Here is a 13,660-nt window from a genome sequence, read left to right as displayed (position 1 = left end):
AAATATATATAAATATTTCTTTAAAAAAATGTATTTTTTTATGTTTTAAAAAATTTGCCTTTTTCATACGTATTGCATAATCAGTTTAACATGATCTGAAGGTTTCATGGTAATATAGTGTTTTAGCAATTACTTTACAGGGTCTGTGTAGCACCTTAGATGACCAGATCCAGATGCCTTGAAAGGCATTCATCCTATGTAGCCTCTATCACAAAATACCGAGAACCAAGCGCCTACAAGCCAAATGAAACGTTACTGAGAAAATTCCTTTTGGATACCACGTTTATGGAAATTCCATAACTAAAACACACAAAGCCCACACACATTTTATTTTCGTTCTTAAATCAACGTTTATTACATTAAATGCCTTAATGGAAAGCAACCCCTCGGCGACTAACCAGATTACGTCTTCGGCACGGCGGCGAAGCTCTCGGAATGAGCTTAAAGCTTTTGCGACACTGGTTTATTTTAAATGAAACACTGTTGTTTCATTTTAATTTGTTTTATTAACTTCCAAGTGACGGAGTGAAGGTTTATTTGATTTATACGTAATATTGTCATGTTATGAAATTCTTTGTAACGTGATAGAATTTAGATTATTCTTTTGTGTGTTATTTTATAAGATACAGGGAGTTATATGAAAAAGGAAAGTTTTGTGTTATTTTCTAGTGTTTATAAGAGTTCACCTCGTCATTCAGAATATTATATTTACTTGTGATTTGAGAGATCTACCATTCCAAAGACATAATTATTAGAATTGGGCAGATATTTAATATATTCTAAATATTTTTTATGATTAAGATTAAGAACTATTTTTGTATAACAGTTATTTCTTTTTTTATTTAATTTAAAACTATATTTTTTTTTATCCGTATCATCCAGTATCATTTTTATTAGGTCACAAGTAATACTGCAACCTGTTTGAAGCTTGTAGTTGCTAACGACACGACTCGTTTTAGTTGAAGAAGTGACACGATGCCTCTTACCTTATACACGTAGTTTTACTAGCAGGAAATGTTGTTTTAAATTACGAGAGAATATTTTTAGAATTAATGAAATACATCCGAGGAATCTGAGTTACATAACTTTTACTGAATAGTCATAACAACTCGTATCAAACAACCCTGGATAGTTTCGTTTTTTTTTTGTGTTTCGGACCCCGTAGTCAACATCGGGAGAAACCTGCGAATAGGATTTTGGAATCCCTAGAATTATGTACTGCAGGGGCTAGGAGGAAAGTTGTGAGGGGATATCTGAGGAAGGGAAGTGTGGGGGAAGGAGAAGGAACCCTCTTAAGATGGAAAGAGGGGAGAAGGCCAGGAAATGTTCGCAAGCCCTCATAGATCTCAATGTAATTTGGCAACAATGAGGTATACACACTTGACTTTGTGCATAGGGCCGCGACAAATGTCCCCCCGTACATGGGCGTCCATTCTTATTCAGTACAGAATTGCCTCAGGGGCGTATTTATTATTTGAGGGTACACCGTCAAGAGAGTAAGAAATAAAATGAACGAAACGTAATGCGTCAAAACAGAAAGAGGGACGCCACGCTAGGCCCAAAAAAATTGACTCGAATACTTGAAAATGTAAAGCATGTCTCTCGATGTTTACTCTAGGGGACTATTTCAAGCCTAAAATCTTGGGATGTAGCAAACGGAAAGTCAAGATAAAAAGTAAAAGTAGGTGTGAATTTTGGCAGGTTATATGGATAAGGATGGACTTAAGAAAACGGGTTTGCCAATTCCTTTAAATAATTAATCATCTTGCGAGTTTAAATTTTTGTTACAGGGAAATGTTTTTAACACGGGTAGAGCTGGGATACAAAGCTAGGATCCTACAAATTTCTCTTTATCTGAACATCGAACCGGTGTGACAAACCAATAATGCGGCCACTAGACCAACGAGACATTTCCAAATATCAAATGTTATAAATCGAAACTTGTTTTGGAAAACATTTTAATATGAATTTTTACGACCAATTTTGTGAATTATCTTGTAATGAGATTTTAATAATTAATTTATTTTGACAGACACAAGATTTATAATGAAATTCTGCAAGCTTGAACAAAAGTTGTTACAGCGAATACAATTTTCATTAATTTATTATTCGAATAAATTAGACGTTCTTACGACGAAATATTTAATAATTTCAACAAAGTCTAAGAACTAGTCATAAACAGTTAATTTTTAAAAACAAATTTAATTTAATTATCTAAGAACAGGCTAGAAAATTGTCTAATAAAAACTTCTAAAACTGACTAATAGTTGAAGCAAAACAAAATTGTGTATAATTGTAAAATGTAGGTAAATATTAAACTATGACTTTTAGACGACCAACATCTCAGCCCCCCTCATGACTACGAAGTACGAAGGCTGCAAAATCTTCGAAACGCCAGGGAAAAATTATAATATATACCCCGATACATAAAATAGTTTTATGTCAATTTAAATTCGCGTAAACCTAATAAATCATTAGTATAGTAGTTTATTAGTCGATACACTAACTATAATTTTAAATTACATAAGAGTAGGCTTTTCCAAAGTGTTAGAGTAATACCGTAAATATATTATTTACGCTCTACAACATGCGATACCACGATCTCAAAACCGATGCAAAATAGTTTCTATTGCGTTTTGGGCCAGTGAAAAAACTGGAAGTTGAAAGCCACCATATTTCAGTAATTACTATTCTTTCCCATTAGTCGTAAAATACGTTTTCGCATACAGGATTTTATCTAATGAGATGCAAAGTATTAACTTGATTGAGGACTTGTATTTTAATTCTTTATTTGGTAATGTGCAAAACTTTATTGTAAAAATATAGTATGTTGCTAGGCCCCGGCGAGATTCGAACTCGCGATCTCCTGTTTACTAGACAGGCGCTTTAACCAACTAAGCCACGGCGCCTGTTGTATAAACACTGAAAAATTTCTGGCTCTTTCTACCAACAGATGAGATTAAATATTCCTTTTAGTTTTTTCTTACAGATTTGTGTTATAATAACTTTGTTCCGACCAAAGCAATACTAGGATTTGTGGATTCAACAGTATTTAATAAATAGGGAACATTTTGTTTTAGCATATTTTGGAAAATAATTGTGTCTGGGTTTTAACTTAATTTTTTTTTTAGTAGTAGTTCGGAATCAGGAAGTTGGCTGTGTGATACATACGTGCCTCGGAAAGTACCTTAAGACGTTCCCTCTTATTCATAGACGTTTTTTATCTCAAAATTAGCCAATCACAACGGCCCTATGTCTACGCACTGCGAAGGCTGCCATGCTGTCAGCACTGAGACACAGTTTTGTTATCACAGCTTTGCTCTGTCTTTAGATAAAAACGTCTATGAATTAGGGGGTTATCTTTTGCCTGATCTTTCCCCGGTTATAAACCTTGGCTGCTCCCCGGACTATGAGAGTGAAAGAACAGAGAGTGCACCTGTGTATTGTGCTCAAGTATGTGCGTCATATCTCCTGCGTACCTGGTTGATCTTCGTTGAGATTGGTCTCGGTCATCCGAAATTCGACTATAAGAGATTCATTATGAACACCGGTATTTCCTACACGCAGGAAAAGTCGCTAGTAAAAACTAGTCAACAATAAGTTTTTGTATAGAATTTAATTTGTCGCAAATTGAAGCCGCCCTTTAGTCCTTACACACTTCATGATATGTTTCTGGAATGGGTAGACAGAGATACAACCAGGGCATAAAATTTTCGGCAAGTGTGTTCTATCTCATGACGTGATAGATAGCTATTCTTTCGCCATACTAAGCAGAAAAACCCAATGAAACTTTTTCCGACACGGAATTTGAACCTAAGACTTAAGAGCGTTGTCTATCGCGTACGTTTGTAGGGGCATTCATCCTCGAAACTACCAAAAATAAATACTGACTTTAATAAGATGATACAACAGCTAAGAATTATTTCACATAGTATTTCATCAGGCGCCGTGGCTTAGTTGGTTAAAGCGCCTGTCTAGTAAACAGGAGATCGCGAGTTCGAATCTCGCCGGGGCCTTAGATTATTTTTACTCGATACTATTTTAGAACTTTAAACGTAACGAATAGGTACTTTTTGCATATTAGGAGTCCACAATGTAGTACATGCACTTCAATAATTTCATTTATGATAGACATTTTTCGTAAAACTTATTTCAATTATAAAGCGTCATTAAAACATTGCGGTCGGAAGTTAACTGATTTATTTTAAAAAGTACCGGCGATTACAATCCTGTGCCTACCGCTTATACATACTTATATCTATGTTTGTATGATCTATGCGCTTGAGGCGCTGCAGTATTTTAAATATTAATAAAAAATCTTAATAAATGGTGCCAGAATTAAAAACTTTGATGGCCTAATTTTCAGTTGCAGTTGATTTGTGTCAAAAACAGTCTAATACCGCCATTGAAATTTAAAATTTTAATTATTACTAATATGTATTTAAAATAATGTTTAATCATAAAAATCATTAGTATATTCTTAACTAGTTTTTGGTCCTAGCTCCGCCCAGGTAACTTTTTGCTGAAAATCCGATTGAAAAATTCTCTTAAACCTTTCACGCTTTAATAAAGACCTGAGAAAAAGGGTTTTGACGGATCAGACGGACAACAAAGTGATCCTATAAGGACAATACTGCGATCAAGTGACAATACCGCGTGTAATTTATTTATTTATCAGGGCCCTTATTCTGAATGATAGTGTAAACGCGTAACGCGGCCGTGTCATGTTATCTTTGAGAAATGTGCGTGGAATGGTATTCTGTAAGCCAAATTTCTATAGTCCTAAACATGATGCGTAGTGTTACGTGCTTGTTACACACTGTCAAAATAACGTGCGGGATAGAGAATAAGGCCCCTGATTTAATATTTATCATACACTATTACATTGCCATTATTTTGCGGATGGTATCATATTCGCCCGGATAGCGACCACCGTACACAAGGTGTTAAAACCCGACATTGTACCCTCGTAAATGTGTCCCGTTCCGGGATCAGCCAGTATGTTTCCGGTTCGAATAGGCCGGCATAATTTTATCGACTGCCGAGGGGTAATCTCTCGTCAGTCGAAATTCTATCGGACCCCACTCCACTTACCATCAGATGCAGAGGGGTAACCTTGCCGTAATAATAATAATAATATCAGCCCTGTATTATATACTTGCCCACTGCTGAGCACGGGCCTCCTCTACTACTGAGAGGGATTAGGCCTTAGTCCACCACGCTGGCCTAGTGCAGATTGGTAGACTTCACACACCTTCGAAATTCCTATAGAGAACTTCTCAGATGTGCAGGTTTCCTCACGATGTTTTCCTTCACCGTTAAAGCGAACGATAAATTCACAAAGATTACACACATGATTTTAGAAAAGTCAGAGGTGTGTGCCCGTGGGATTTGAACCTGCGGACATTCGTCTTGGCAGTCCGTTCCACACCCAACTAGACTATCGCCGCTGCGTGACCTTGCCGTACTCGTTTAAAAAAAAAGTACAATTAGAAGAATTAGAAGAAAAACAAACCTACAATTGGTAAAAAATATAAACACATTTTAAAATATACCCGCATTGAAAATTCACATACCACATCCACATATTCATTTCGTATAAAATATGCATGAATATTAATGGAATTGTGCAATGCATTGACCAATATATAAATGTTTCGGATGAACATTATAACATCGGAAACAAAGGCATTAGATGACCCGTACTCAACTTTCTTTATACGAACCAACAAGACGCCTTTGTTAATCTCGGGCTACTACGTAACTATGACCTATTAAAGTGTTAAAACTTAGTAAATTAACCACTAAAGTTATTCAAATACTATTTTATAAGGAATATTTTGGTAGTGTATATTTTTAAAAAGACTTAATTACAGCTTTGAGAGCTTTTATAGAAGATTTTTTGGAAATCTTTGCATATTCCCGCTTTTAATTCGTGAGCCGCTAAATATATGCTAGGAATTAATTGTTCAAGCTCGTTTGCTTGAAAAGGGTCCTTAATAAAAGTATTCACAAATAACTGAATGAATATATTTTAGGTTAGTTTCGGCTCAATTTGTGATCTTGAGAAATGTTTATTTTAGCAAATTTTTTTAAGTCACTTTGACTTACATTAAAGGATACGTCCCGTATGGATTTCATATAATATTTGGTTTAGTGACAGTTTTGGATTATCGGCGTGAAGATTTTAGGTTCGAATTTCAGGTCGAACAATAGTCAGTTTCTTTTTTAGGGTTTTAAAACACAATTTGATCGGGATGGGAAGTAAGTGCCCGGTCATAAATAAGCCAAATATTTTTCTACATACTTTAAAAAGTATCCAAAGTGCCGACCCCACTATATAGTTGAACAAACCCGATATGATAAGCTTGCAAAACACAATGGTGTGGACATTCTAGTATGTGCTCTAATCTTCAGCTAACCCCATCAAAAATAAAAATACCAGCGTACGTGTTGTGAAACTGTTCGGAATTTAGTCACCACAAAATTTTAATTACTTAGCAGTTTGTCCGCTTTCAGATAAGGCGTGGGGCGAAAAACAATTTTCACGAGGCGAAATTGTTAAAAAGTTAAATGTTTTTGTGCTAGCGTCGAGAGCTAACCACAATAAATTCACATTTCTTCTTTCTATGTTTTGAATGTGGTGAATATTTTATTATAATTATAGGGTATGGTTTGTGCTGTAGGCGATTGTGGTTTGTTTATAACTCATGGGGTTATTTTGGAATCTGCTCAGCCGTTTTGAAATATTGTGCCATGAAATGCTATAATATGGATGTGTCGTCGGCCCGCCATAAATTGGATAGTTTAGGAAAGGGAAGAGAATCTCTGGGCCTTTGTAAATCATTCACCATTCGAAATGCATCAGCGACCTGAAACTCCTTGTTGATTGTTAAAGACCCAACTCTCCCCTGCTCACATTACTCCTTTTTAAAAGGCGACATTTCTAGAAAAACATCAATTACTATCACAAACTCATTGACTTACGAGAAGTTACAACAACCAATTTGACTATATCCCACTTAAATAAAATTTTAAAACGCTGACACCTTAACCGCATCTATGTACTTAATAAAACACCGCATTTTGTATTTATATTGTGCAATTCTTAACAGTTTCCGCGCTAGAAGGAAACTTTGAAAGTTAAATAAAAAGTTAAATTAACTGCGGCGAGTGGTGCAATGCAAACTAGTAACCGCGCTTGGTTAAATTGAAACTTAGTATGGTTTTTTACATATCTAAGTCCCACTATAATATTAAAGTTTGTTTGTTTGGCAGTGGTAGGATATATCACTGGCAGACTATGACAAGGGTCAATTTGATGTGCTTTAATTATATATCATAGAATTCTAAATATTTTTAGTGAAATTTCCGTTAATCCCAAAGAATATACAAAGGGGAAATATGAATTATTGTCTTTAAATGGGATAATTTGAAATCTTAAATATATAAATATTTTTTTATTTTGTTTAAATGACGAGACGAGCTTGCCGTTCGCCTGATGGTAAGCAATACGACCGCCCATAAACACCATCCAACACCTTGAATTACAAAGTATTCTTTGGTGATCCACTGCGCTCGCCATCCTGACTTGAGATGTTAAGTCTTGTTACGTCCAATAGTTACACCGCACAATATAAATGAAAAATAACATAGGACTTCTAATATTGAGCCCATGATATTATACCCGGACAGCGATAACCCTACACAAGGTGTAAAACCTCCAAAGTGGCCTACATAAGTGTCTTCCGGGACCAACCTCTGTATATGCGGTTACATATTATAGCTATATGCGTGATTAGGTAAACAAATATCACATATTTCAGATTAAGTATCAAAACCGGGACCTTTCGTTTGTTAGCAGACTCATCAACCACTACGCTACTGGCTGTAAATTTAATAAACTAAATTCAATCAAGTGTTTATTGCGAATTTATACTTTCTTTATTAATTTTGTTAAGATATTCATTTATTAGTCTAGACTCAGATATCTATTCAAGAGAATAATTTTATAATAGCTGAATCCCGCAGTTTTGCTCGTATCTATAATTCTATGACAAAAATATTGACAGAACGTGGCACAGGCTCACTTTACTATAGAAGGAAGTGGACAATAACATTTTTCCAACTCCTCCCTGTATTTCTATTTCATAATTTTGTTCGTGATAAAGACAGTTAATGTTCCCTGAGATTCGCCACGCTTCACCACTCGGTGTCATGAAAAGCTGCCGATCCTGGCTTACAGGAGTTGAATTGGCTTGTGAGGGCAGGATAGTCTACAAAATCAAAGTCGGGTTACTGTCAGCTGTCTGGCTACATAGTTAGAGGCTGATACGTCCTCAGATCCAAACAATGTGTGATTGCTAATAATGAGTGTTGGTAAAATCCTACTTTATTGAAAGCCAATACTTCTAGTGTGACGCTTGTGCGTCAGTCGAGCGATCAGGCGCATTGTACTCTAAGACAGCGTAAATTCACATGCAACCGTGTCACGTTATTTGTGTGAAATTAGAGTGAAATATTCTTTATGCCAATTTATATTGTCTTACCAAAATTTTAAATAAACAACCCCAATGACTTTTTTCGATTTATCTCAAAAAATCATCAATCAGAACAAAGTTTATTTTGACGCTTACTAATTATTTATTTTAATTGGTTTATTCTCAAAGTCGGTTTGAAGATTGATATTGAGATTGATTATTGAAGACGGCTATTAAATGCGGCGGGGTTGTTACGTATTGTCAAAATATCATGTCGGATATACAATAAGGCTCCTGCTCGTCTCGTCATTGTGTAAAAATACGACCGGAATCTCCGCATTCTTTGGAGTTGGTTTAATTTTTTACCGAAAATAATTATTTTTTAAATCAACAGGAGCCTGGATGCCTTTGAATTTGAAATGAAATGATTTATTGAACCCGTAAAATGTTATACATTATTTAGATTCTGTTAATATTAACTCTACCACCAGTTCGGAAAGCAGTTCTCACCAGAGAAGTACGGGCAAGAAACTCTGGTGTTGCTCTTTTCAAAATCAGTTTAAGGTATAAACTACAGTGCATGATAAAGAGAAGAAAAAATATTTAAGCGGTTTCATACAAAAATAATCATTAAATTATTTATACAATATGACTGAAAGAAATCGTCTAATGAATTACTACATGCGTATTAAGAACAACAAAGATATTCATAGCGAGCCTACTTAGTGCTAAGAAATTGAATCGGAGATATTTTTTAATCTACACTAATATAAAAAAATAAGTCTGTTTGTGCCTAACTAAAATATAAATAATTAAATCGTAAAGATATGCTGTACCCTATATTACTTTAACCTATCTGAGTATAAACTACATTATCATAGGAAAGTGTAATTTGATTAAATTTGAATCTACATTATTCAGAAATAGTTCGTTAATTCGTATTGCTTGTTATGATTCTTAGAACAACAGATTAAAAAGATCACCTTAACTTTTCACTAATCGTCAGTAACTTAAATCAAACTTTATTTTGGTTTGTATATTTTAATTTAGGGATATTGGGTTTTTCTACCTAATATCAACCTGGAGTCTGGAATTTGTAATCAATATGGCGATATGCTCGCCTTCTATCATATCATGGGACGAAACACACAAGCCAAAGTGGGGTACCCTGGGTGGACGTCTACCTACCCGTTTGAGGAGAAAGACGTGATGTGTACACACACATGGCTAAACACATACACATGTGTGTGTGTTAATTTAAAAAAAAATGCACGACCAAAACTGCGGGCAAATGTTAATAATAATTAATAAGCTTTGAAGCCGTGGATTAGAGCAACTCTAGAATTTTAAATAAAAATGTAATAAAGTTGATGCTGACTGAGAATATAGCATCGCTAAGTATACGATTTGGAATAAAGAAGAGCACTCGCCTTAACGACTTGATAAAGGTCATAGAAGGACGCTAGATGTAGAATTTTTTAAGAGAGGCCTATGTCACGCAGTCGATTTCACTTAGTTGGTGACGATGATCATGAAATATACGAAACTTCCTGAACTAAAATATATATACTGTTTATGACAATATTCAGAATATAATAATAGTAGTCACTGTAATATCAATGTTATATGAATGTATAAGAAAACATTTGAACAACGTCTTCATTTCAAGTTCTTTCATACAGTAAATAAGATTACTAAAAGCCACGTTGATCTTCGTTTTCTTATTTTTATTTCAATATATTGACAACTTATGCGTGGCTGACTGCCTCGATAGGTAAGTTGGGTTGTGTGTTCGGTGCGAAACCACTCTGAGGTCCAGGGTTTAAATCCGGGCTCGAGCAACGTGATTTTGGGTTTTTGCTACTCAGTCACGGCTCGGGGTCAGGAATTTGGATCCAATATAGTAAAAGGCTCCCAGATTATTACATCATGAGATAGGACACACATGGCGAAGAGTGGGCGCCTTGATTGCACCTCTGCCTACCCTTTCGGGGGTAAAGACATGATGTGTATTTTTTGACTACTGTATTAGCCTTCTGATAGAGAAGACGTGCTCGATTCATGCATCACTTATAGATGCTTGTTTCCGCCGAATTCTACTATAAGAATATTATGTAAATCCAAATAATTATTGTTTTTACTTCCAATGCCAAAACTTCTATGAAACCTCACGTCAAAATTATTGCTCTTTGCTCTAAGATCGCCTGATATGCAATTTTCTTTCCCAATCTCGTTTACTCGTACCATTTTATTTGTTTTAATGTGATTCTGTGTAATCTAAGTTACTAACGTATTAACTAAGGCTAATTTATTTTGTGTTTATTTTCAAATTTTATACATTCGTGGATTCTTATAAATCTGTATTACGAGAGTGTTTCAAATGCCAATAGATTTTCTTCTTTATTAAATTCTGAAATCATATAATTATTGCTCAGTTTCATTACGTTTTGATGGTAAGCATTTATATTATATTCTAGACTAGTTCAAATTTTATCATACCTTGTGAACATTATTAAAGAAGTCTTTCTTGCTATAAACCGATAGAGCCTAATCATAATGTCGCAAAATGTAGAACCAGCTTAGCTTATTTATGTAATTATTTAACTACTAAGAATTATGAGAGAGATACAAAATAACCACACAGTTGTAAACCATGATTTTTCTAAATAGACTTAAATAGATGCCTTCCACTGTTTGAATTCGATCAGAGGCGTTATGAAATGGGTAAAAGGTTTAAATATATACTTTTCTAGGAAATAAAACACCGAATAGTCATTTTTACTAAACTATAAAGAATACCCAAATGTGATCTCATTTCAGATAAACGGGAACGAGATAAATTTACATTTGCCTTTATCCGGAAAAACCGTTCCGAAGGCATTTGAAAGCAGCTACATTAGAAGAGAACGCATTGTGATAATAAATTGCGCTACTTTGATATATGTTCTAGGTTTACAAATAGATGAGGCATGCTGCAGACAATTTAGAACAAGAATGGACCAGCTAGCACCATTGTCTGATAAAATTCTGGAATCAAGTGGCAGATTTGGCAGTATGAAGTTGCCAGATATTGTTAAAAAGATTGCAGATGAAAAAGGAAATACTATAACTGCTAAAAAAGGGGGAATGTTTGGCAACAAGCTAGTATGATGATAATATTTTTAGATTGTTTACTGAAACTAAAAGTATTATGATTGTACTGTGCTCTGGCTAAAATAGATCCTGACATATTATTTTAGGTCAACAAAAGAGTGTCGCAATGAAATAAACATAAAAATGCCCTGAATATCACAGGCTATCATAATTACACTGCCAATAGACCGAAGAGACTAATAAAATAAAGTTAATTAAAAAAGATGCTTCCATCATACTATATTACTATTTTCGGCTCAATTATATTTCCACATTCATCTATTCTTTAACACCCAATTTTTCCTTTCTTAACAAGGCTTTAGCTCACTGACCATTCCATGAATTCTTTACACTCAGTCCAGCCGCAAATATGAAGTTTTATGTATTGCGCGTTAACGAACCAGGAACTTTAGATATATAGCGACGTGCAGTGTCAGTGGCGGGACCGTGTGATATGAACAGTGGTAGGAATAAGCTCGAATTAAATGCAAGACGGGGGTTCATATATAAAAGAATTTTATTTTTAATTGGTTTTACAATAAGACTTATAATCTATACATATTATAAAATACAGACTCCTTTTTTGTCTCTCTGTTTGTTATCGATTTTTACAAAATCTACTGAATTAGATATTTTTTTTGAAATTTGGTATGGAGATAGTTAAAGACCCTGGAAAGATTATATATAGGCTACTTTCTATCCCGAGGAAATATATAGCAGGACTTTTATCCCGGTAAACTCCTTCACACGGGCGAAGCCGCGAGCATAAGCTAGTCCTTAATAAACATAAAATAAATATATAATACTGTCCTTACTTAAGCAACTATCAAAGAGCAGCAACATGCGGCGATTTCAGAACCTAGACGAAACTGGAATGATTAGCCTTCAATATCCAATAGGAATATTTTACTGGTTTATGCTTTTCAATTCTATTTTATCGGGTTTTCTTCACAATATTTTTATATAAATTTTGTGTGACTCTCAAACGACCCGTAAAAAATAATAGCCCGGCCACTACCCGGACACTGAACAGCTGTACCATAGCTCAAAATCAAATATTATTCACGATTCACCGGCACCGCAGACTTTTCATGCGAATACATTTTTATTTCAAACCACTGGATGGAATCAATCGGTGCTCGATAACGAGCCGATTGAGTTTGTTTTGAATTTACATGTTTGGTAGTTCTTTCAATAGATTTGAAATTGCTAGACACAAAAGATTTTATGTTGAATTTTTAAGAATTAAATATTATTGGTATGACGATTTTTTTTAAGATAAAACGTCATACCAATAATAATATAAAGGCAAAGAATAATAACGGTGAAGGAAAACATCATGAGGAGACCTGCACATCTGAGAAGGTCTCTATAGGAATTTCAAAGGTGTGTGAAGTCTACCAATCCGCGCTAGGCCAGCGTGGTGGACTAAGGCCTAATCCCTCTCAGTAGTAGAGGAGGCCCGTGCTCACCAGTGGGCAAGTATATAATACAGGGCTGATATTATTATTATTATTATTAAAGAATAATAACACTTTCTCTTTGTTGTGTTCTTAGTTTAATCACAAAGTAGTGCATGGTATTGCGTTCAAGACATGTGATCTAAAGTTTAATGATGCCTAATTATTCTATGTGTGCTGCTCAATAATAAAAATGTACCTTTGACTCCGTAGTTTTAGAAATAAAAACAATCTTGATTTTAAATAAAAGTTAAACGTATTCGCTGTTAGTGACGAAAACTATAGAATTGTAGTTTGAAAAATGGCGGAATATTTTGGAAATGTGTGTTGTACGGTTTGTTGAATGTTTTGTTTTATCAATATTAAAGTGTTATTTCTCTGCCAATTTCAAAGACTTTATTGCTCATGCCAATTTTGAACTAGTATATTTTCTTATTTTGCTAGTACTGTTGTGTTCAAATTCAAAGCACAATGAAGCTTGGCAGTAGGAGGCTTAATACAAGAAGTGACAATAATGATGAACGCAATGCTGAAGATTTATGTACACCATCCTGCGCAGTAAATGCTATTTGTTATGACCAGGCAAAT

The 13,660-nt window shown here is 34.7% G+C and overlaps 2 non-coding genes across 2 annotated transcripts; one reads left to right on the top strand and one right to left on the bottom strand.

Annotated features, from left to right (window-relative positions):
• Positions 1-2,835: 2,835 nt before the first annotated feature.
• Positions 2,836-2,909, bottom strand: Trnat-agu. Its single transcript has one exon. It is a non-coding gene; the product is annotated as a tRNA-Thr (tRNA).
• Positions 2,910-3,942: 1,033 nt separating this feature from the next.
• On the top strand, positions 3,943-4,016 carry Trnat-agu. Its single transcript has one exon. It is a non-coding gene; the product is annotated as a tRNA-Thr (tRNA).
• Positions 4,017-13,660: the final 9,644 nt, after the last annotated feature.

The sequence above is a fragment of the Manduca sexta genome, chromosome 14 (assembly GCF_014839805.1).
Source record: "Manduca sexta isolate Smith_Timp_Sample1 chromosome 14, JHU_Msex_v1.0, whole genome shotgun sequence".
Lineage (NCBI taxonomy): Eukaryota > Metazoa > Arthropoda > Insecta > Lepidoptera > Sphingidae > Manduca > Manduca sexta.
The sequence above is the reverse complement of the archived record's forward strand: the minus strand, read 5'-3'. Positions and strand labels throughout refer to the sequence as shown.